Below are 6000 nucleotides of genomic sequence, written 5' to 3' on the forward strand. Positions count from 1 at the left end.
TTGGGTTCCTAGATCTTTGTTTACTAACCTTAACGGACCCATCAAGCGATGGGTACCAAAATGTGCTTGACAAGATTTGTAGGAGAAGGAGATGATATGAACCTTTGGGGTGCTTGAGGGAGTTAATTCAATTCTTATCAACTCAAGCTATCAATCTTCAAATAATCTACATATTCAAGATTGACCCAAGGTTATTTCAACATGTTATTCAAAACCCATATCATCTCGGGGAAGATATTGATGTTGTAGGAATTAAAGAATTATCATGTGCGGAATATCAAAGCCTACAACATGGAGGAAAGTCAAGGGATGGTAACATTTATATTCTTAAGTGCAATTATCTTAATTTGTCATGTGTCTTGTGTAGTCACATAGAAATAGAAAGCACTTAAGGATGTTTTAAAATTATGTCATCATTCTTTGAAGAAATTCCTCTCATATGGTAGATTGTGTATTTATCAAATTCTATATTATGACAATCTACATGCTTTGAATTATTGCAAGTTCTCATGGCATGTCTTTACATTAATTATTCTATTATTGCCATGTTCTAGATATAGAGAGATATTTCATGTTCTTAAAAGAATAAGGTGTCATGTAAGAATTTCAAATACTTAGGACACTTATAAAAGGAAAAATTCTCTCTATAGCTAGAAAAGTGAGACTAATATTTTTATCTAAAGTAATTTAAGTAGTCTCACTTGTAGAGATAAATTTCTCTATGGAAATGCGTAATCCATCATGACAAGGAAAATCAATCCAATAATTTAGGTTGTATGTTTTATTGCTTAAATTGGATATGATTCTTCTACATTTATCGCTCTCCATGTTATGAATTAGATTTATTCCCTTAAGTCTCAAGAGTTTAACCATGCTTGTTTTATGAGTTTAAAACAAGGCCTACTTCTTGGAATGATCTAGTTCATATTATAAAGTTTCCATGCTTTAGTAATTCACCTTTTCATTCCCTATCAAAATAATTACTAAATGGAAACTAGTGCTTGTGTTGCTAACGTATCTCTTGAGCTTACTTATGCATAGAAGGAAAAGTACACAAGCCTCATGGGTTGATCTTCACCCAAAAGAAGAAAGGTAAAAGGAAAGGTATGGGAACTCATCTTCTTAATTAAGTTTAGTTTCCATCTCAATGGGTATTTAATCCAAATTATCATATTCTACCCATGTGAGAAATAGATTCTTTATTGGACTCATTTCAACTAAATGTGCATTCAATCTCTTTCTTCTAAAAGCTCATGTCCATTAGAATCTATTTAATGCCTTTGCGATATTTATATATATGTTATCATATTGGATTGCCTTCAAGTAATGATTAGCTAACTTCAATATGATAAAGTAAAATCTCCAATGATTATTAAAATGCTTAAAAGGTGCTCACTCATTTTTCTCAAATGAAATGCACTAATGTTAAGGATTTTACTTCATGTCTGTGTGACTTATGGATGATAAATTGTTCATATTTATTTTCTAAAGTAATCATCATTCATCATATACTCCCTTGCGCTATTGACATCTCTCTTAAGTATTTTCAATAAGTTTGGAAGGAAAAAGAGACAACTACAAAGGGAGGACACTCAAATAAAAAAAAAAGAACATCAAGGACAACAACACCTACTTGGACAACAAGGTTTTCACAACAATCAATGGTGTGGTTGTAAGCATTCTAAATCCTTTTTTATTATGATGTTACCAGGCTTAAGTTATTTGTTGCAAAATTTATGATCCTTGATCAAAATGTATAATGCTTCCCCCTTTATGTCCTTAAAAGTGAATGCATCAAAATCAATTCCTTCAACTACCTAATGCATATCTTTAGGGGGAGTCCATTCTTATATTTTGATTATGTTGAGACTATTGCTTTATCTTAATAATTTCATATAGTCTCTTGCATGAGAATAATGTTTCTCATATAGTATGCTACTTCACATCAATCCAACTTGTTAAAATAATGTCGCTTTTATCAAAGATTGTTGCTTTCATTTCTAAAGTAGCATGCTTATTGGATTCTCCTACTTTTAAGCTTGATTGAAAGTTTAATGTCCTTGTTGCTCTCTTGATCGCATATTGGTTGATCATTAAACAACTTCGAGTATCACTTATGTTTCTTAGTGCCTCATGTAATTTCAATCTGATCTCAATTGATAATTTTAATTGACATCTATCTTGATATGCACTAAGGAAAAAGGAGATTTCATGATTCATTTATGCAACTTGTGATCCATTTGATATATGCTAACAATAACTTGAAAAAGATCGCTAGTTGTAGAACTCTCTCTTGTGCAAAGTATTTCCATATATTGTCATTGGGTATAGGTCTTAAGCAACCAAGACTAAAGACAAAGCACAATAAAGAGAGCGTCTCTATGTGAAGGTACAAAAGGGTAAAACCACTTCCTTTCATTCAAACTTGTACCTAAATCTTCCTCTTATAAGCATTCTTTGCATATCTTATACATAAGGAAGAGAAAGCATGTCCTTTGCATTTATCCCTGCTTCATACCTAGTTTAACCTCTTAAAATTTCACTCATGCTTTAATGCATCTTTGTTAAAACTAGATGAAGTGATTTAATTGTCAAAGAGCTTAAAGCTTAACCTTATAACGAGGATAAGCTACCTTTGTTCCAAAGGTGGATGGTCCTTAAGTCTTTTTGAAATCCTTCAAGGAAAATGCTTAAAATGTTTGCAACATGCTTTCATAAGTGCATAAACTGTCATGAGCATCACACTTATCCTATGACACAATGCACTTCACATTCTATATGATTTAGATATGTTCTCATTAACCTAATTATGTGCAATTGGCATTTTAGGCCAAACTATGTGTTCTCTCCATGCACATATTTAGGGGGAGCAATCTATGTTGTATAGAAATATGATCATGCTTAATTGACATATCTCTTGATCATATCTCTTTCATTTTGGTACAAATGCATATATCCTATTATTCCCGTACCATGACTACGACTAATATGTTTCCAAGTATATTACTATGCTAAGTCGTAGATTGAAAGGGAAATGGAGTCTTCGGCGAAAACAAAGGCTTCCACTCCGTATATCATACTTCGCCATCACTCCAAGCAACTCTCTATTCTTTGGGGGAGAAATGAGCATCAAAGAAAAGGGCTTCGTCTTTGGAGAAAGTAAGAGCCCAAAGCTAAAAGACCGGACTTCGCCTTTGGTATAATCTTAACTCATTTATTTATGCCCAAAGGGGAAGATAGCACTTCAAAGGCTCTAATGATTCCGTTTTTGGCGATTCATGCCAAAAAGGGGGAGAAATGAGCCCAAAGCAAAAGGACCGCACCACCTCCACCAAATTCAAAAACTTAGTGCTTTCCAAAAGTCTTTATCATTTGGTATCCTATTATGTTCAAAAGGGGGAGAAAGTAGCATTTCAAAAACGGCATATCAAAACCCTCTTGAACACTAAGAGGTGGATCTCTTTTAGGGGGAGTTTTGTTTAGTCAAAGGAAAAGCATTTGAAATAGGGGCTTGAAAATGCTTTGCAAACTCTTATTCAAGTACCTTTGACTATTTGCAAAAGATCTTTGAAATGGATTTACAAAAAGAATTTGCAAAAACAAAACATGTGGTGCAAACGTGGTCCAAAATGTTATATAAGAAAGAAACATTCTTTGCATATCTTGTAAGTAGTTATATTGGCTCAATTCCAAGTAACCTTTTCACTTACATTATGCAAACTAGTTCAATGATGCACTTCTATATTTGCTTTGGTTTGTGTTGGCATCAATCACCAAAAAGGGGGAGATTGAAAGGGAATTAGGCTTACACCTAGTTCCTAAATAATTTTGGTGGTTGAATTGCCCAACACAAATATTGGACTGACTAGTTTGCTCTAGTGTATAAGTTATACAGGTGCAAAAGGTTCACATCTAGCCAATAAAAAGATCAAGTGTTGGATTCAATAAAGGAGCAAAGGGGCAACCGAGGGCACCCCTGGTCTGGCGCACCGGACTGTCCGGTATGCCACCGGACAGTGAACAGTACCTGTCCGGTGCACCAGGGGACTCAGACTCAAACTCTTCACCCTCGGGAATTCTCGGAAGCCGGCGCGCTATAATTCACCGGACTGTCCGGTGTGCACCGGACATGTCCGGTGCTCCAAGGAAGCGCGGTCTCCAGAACTCGCCAGCCTCGGGTTCACGCGGCAGCCGCTCCGCTAAAATTCACCGGACTGTCCGGTGTGCACCGGACTGTCCGGTGTGCCAGCGGAGCAACGGTCATCTTCGCGCCAACGGTCGACTCTGACGGTATACAGTGCAGAACAGTACACGCGGCAGAAGTCAGAGCAGAGGATCAGAGAGGCACCGGACTGTCCGGTGTGCACCGGACTGTCCGGTGCCACATGAGGACAAAAGCCTCCAACGGTCGACCAGCTCCAACTACAACGGATAGGATGACGTGGCTGGGGCACCGGACATGTCCGGTGTGCACCGGACTGTCCGGTGCGCCCATCGCCAGCAGACTTCATCAACGGCTAGTTTTTGGATGGTGGCTATAAATACCACCCCAACCGGCCACTTCAAGGTGTGGGAGTCCAAGCAACATTCCAAGTCATCTAGTTGACATACTCAAGCCCTCCCAACCACATATATTCATTGATACATCCTATACACAAGATCTAGCCCACTACAACCAACACAAGTGCCACAAAAGAGAGAGCGAGCAATTGAGAGCTACTCAATTGAGTTTAGCCCTAGTGCCTTGTGAGATTCATTAAGAGATAGTGTGTGCTTCATCTTTGTGTTCATTTGCGCGTGGAGTTTTGACTCCCATTCAAACTTCCTCCAAAGTGTTGGAGGCTTGTAAGAGCTAGCAAGAGACACCAAAGATTGTGGTGGTCCTTGTGGGATCGAGAGTGATCCTTGAGAAGAAGAAGAGCTCGCCGATCCTTGTGTGATCGGGAGAGAGGGAAAGGGTTGAAAAAGACCCGTCCTTGAGTGGACTCCTCAACGGGGACTAGGCCTTCGAGGGCCGAACCTCGGTAAAACAAATCACCCGTGTTCATTGTGCTTTTGCTTGTGATTTGTTTGCTTTCCCTTACTCTAAGTTCTCTTGCACTATTCTTTGCTCATATCATTTGGTGTTGCTTCAAGTTAAAATCTCATTTAAGTGAAGCAACACTCCGCAAGAAAAGAACTTGAGTTAGCGCTCTTTTTCATCTAAGCTTTCTTGCTTTGTTATCATAAATTATTAGTTGTATTGATTTATCACTTCCGCATTATTTGAACGCTATACTCTTTACTAAGCAAGAACTTAATTTTTATACTCCGATAATTGTTCATCTTGTTCTAACCACTAATCAAAGGATCTAGTTGGGGGATAAAGTTTTAATTTTCAGGTTTCGCCTATCCACCCCCCCCTCTAGGCGACTTTCAGCGAGGCAGGGTACCACTACGAGGCCTTTACAAAGTTCCACTAGCTTCAGAAAACCCGCTACAGTTTATAGGCAGCTCCAGTGCAGGGTTCTTGCCTGACCGCCATCGCAGCAAAATCAACCAAGGACCTCCCTACACTGACCACTCCCCTACTGCCCTTGCCCCTTTCGGGTAAGGTAGTCCTCCACTAGCTTTCCTAATTAATCAGCCAAGGGCGTCCATAAACCCTTGTGGTAGCACTGTTTTCCCGGGTGGTTCTCCATGTTCCCATTAACATAATGATCTTATCATGAACATAAAATAATGAACAGATAATAGAAAGTGTAATCATGAGTCATAAATATCTTTATACCCAAATCCACATAAAGCAATAGCATGTACTACCCAAAAATTTAGTAGTAAAACTAGTGGTGAAACAAGGTATAAAGATAGTCAAATCTAGGGTAACCTATTGGGTCCCAGCAAAATTAACCTATGCAGATCATTATGATTAATAAGAACATGAATGGATAAAAGAAGTGATCAAGGGCACAACTTGCCTTCCACGAGCTCCTGCTCAGCAGTCTCTACCAGCTGAACCCC

This window comes from Zea mays, chromosome 5, assembly GCF_902167145.1.
Source record: "Zea mays cultivar B73 chromosome 5, Zm-B73-REFERENCE-NAM-5.0, whole genome shotgun sequence".
Lineage (NCBI taxonomy): Eukaryota > Viridiplantae > Streptophyta > Magnoliopsida > Poales > Poaceae > Zea > Zea mays.